The sequence below is a fragment of the Gossypium hirsutum genome, chromosome A10, assembly GCF_007990345.1.
Source record: "Gossypium hirsutum isolate 1008001.06 chromosome A10, Gossypium_hirsutum_v2.1, whole genome shotgun sequence".
Classification (NCBI taxonomy): Eukaryota; Viridiplantae; Streptophyta; class Magnoliopsida; order Malvales; family Malvaceae; genus Gossypium; species Gossypium hirsutum.
In genome coordinates, this window is record NC_053433.1 from 110,613,038 (window position 1) to 110,615,535 (window position 2,498).

The window sequence follows — 2,498 nt, forward strand, 5'->3', positions numbered from 1 at the left end:
TAGAATGATGTACCTCGACTGTGCCGTATGGGAAAACATTAAATACCGTAAAAGGAGTCGCTCCATTTGTATTGAGCTCTGAAGTAGAAATTCTAGGGTCCTTTCAATCTAACAATACTTTGTCCCCGACCTTAAATTGTTTTGTTTCATCTCCACACTCGTTGTAGTGTCACTTGGATCCATCGTGTACTTTTGGTTTCTCTTTGACATGTGTTCGCCATTCGTCTATTTCATCGATCTGAAGTCTTTTTTCTTCGTGAGTCGCTCTATTTTTGTTGCATGGATTAGAATGAAGCTCTATCATGTTCTTCCTAGAGGGTTCCTACAAAGAAGTTTGCGCTTTAACATTACTCAAGTTAACAGAAATTAAACAATCGTCTCAATTACTAGATATATTAGCAGAATCATGAGCTTGAAGTTGCTAAAAAGGGTCTACCCAGAATTAAAGGTACGTCACTATCCTCATCTATGTCTAAGAAAACAAAATCAACTGGGAATATAAATTTGTCAATTTTAACAAGAACATCTTCAATTATACCCCTAGGAAATCTAATGGTTTTTCAGCCAATTGAATGCTCATCCTAGTTTGTTTGGGTTTCCCTAATCCTAGTTGTTTAAACATCTTGTATGGCATAACGTTAATACTTGTCCCTAAGTCAGCTAAAGCATTATTAACATTTAAACTACCAATTAAACAAGGAATCGCAAAACTCTCTGAATCTTTCAACTTGTTGGGTAATTTATTCTGTAGAATGGCTGAGCAAACTGTGTTTAACTCTACATGTGACGCATCATCTAACTTTTGTTTATTAGCCAAGAGCTCCTTTAAAAATTTCACTATGTTTGGCATCTGTGAAAGAGCTTCAATAAACGGTAAGTTAATATGTAATTTTTTTAATAATTTAAGGAATTTACCAAATTGTTCATCTATGTGGACTTTCCTTGTCGCATTGGGGTATGGCACACGAGGTTTATACTCTCTACTTACTGGTTTCTGGTTACTGTGGTTCACCTCATCCTTACCTTTACTTACCACAAGTCCTTGTCTCGATTCTAGGTCAGGATCAACTAACCCTTCTTCATCTCGAATAGTAATCGTATGAAGCTATTCTCTTGGGTTAGTTTCGGTGTTACTTGGCAATCTTGTGGTTGTTCAGAAATCAACTTAGCAAGCTATCCTATTTGAGTTTCGAGTCCTTGAATCGATGTTTGCTGATTCTTAAGCACTGTTTCAGTATTCTGAAAACGAGTTTCTAACACTGAGATGAATTTTGTAAGCATCTCTTCAAGGTTCGGTTTCTTCTATTGTTGGTAAGGTGGTTGTTGAAAACCTGGAGGATGTTGTGGGTTTTGATTCCTTTGACTACCCTACAAGAAATTGGGATGGTTCCTCCAACCTGCATTATAAGTGTTACTATACGGGTTATTTTGAGGTCTAAAATTATTACCCATATAGTGGACTTGTTCCTCCTCGGTGCTAGGGTTGAAGGATGAATAATCTGTATTATGAACTCCTCTTCCATTTGAATCACACATCATCACTGAATGTACCTGAGTAGAGCCATACAAACCATCAATCTTTTTATTTAAAAGTTCTACCTGGTTAGATAGCATAGTGACCGTGTCCAGGTGTTTTATTGTTTAAAGTTCTACCGGCGGCTGTATCGATTAGTTGCTTCGTTGAGGGGTTCACATCATTGTAAAAAGTCTGAACCTGTAGCCATAAAGGTAACCCATGGTGAGGGCACCTTCTTAATAAATCTTTGTATCTCTCCTATGCATCATAAAGTATTTCTAAATCAATCTACACAAAAGAAGAGATATCATTCATCAATTTAGCCGTTTTAGCTGGTGGAAAATATTTAAATAAAATTTTTTCGGTCATTTGTTCCCAAGTGGTGATTGACCCTCGTGGTAACGAGTTCAACCACTGTTTAGCCTTATTCCTCAATGAAAAGGGAAATAACCGAAGGCGGATGGCATCGTCAGAAACGCTATTAATCTTAAAGGTGTCGTAGAATTCCAGAAATTTTGCTAAATAAGTGTTTGGATCCTCGTCCTGCAAACCATCAAACTGAACAAACTATTGTATCATTTGAATCGTGTTAGGTTTCAGTTCAAAATTATTTGCAGTAATAGCAAGTCTAACTATACTTGATTCAGTTCCTGTTAAAGTAGGTTTAGCATAAGATACATATTACGAGGAGCAGGATTCTGATCTACTAGATTTGCAGCAACCACAGGAGGTAGCGGATTATTTTGATTATCAGTCATCTCCTCAGTTGTAGTATGGATATCATTCTCTAGCTCTTCCTCTATGTATTGTATGCTTCGCCTTATTTCTCTACGATTTCTGCGAACTGTGCTTTCAATTTCACTGTCAAAAAGTAAAGGTCCTGATGGGTTTCTTCTAGTCATAAACAATAAAAACCTGCCAGAAGTAAAGAAAAGAAAAATTTTAGAAAAGAAAAAATTAAACTAAAAACAAAAAAGTAAAT

The 2,498-nt window shown here is 36.3% G+C and overlaps 1 non-coding gene across 1 annotated transcript; it reads left to right on the forward strand.

The window, feature by feature from the left end:
- The first annotated feature begins 1,730 nt into the window (after positions 1-1,730).
- LOC121209012 (small nucleolar RNA R71) lies at positions 1,731-1,837 on the forward strand. Its single transcript, XR_005904130.1, has one exon. It is a non-coding gene; the product is annotated as a small nucleolar RNA R71 (small nucleolar RNA).
- Positions 1,838-2,498: the final 661 nt, after the last annotated feature.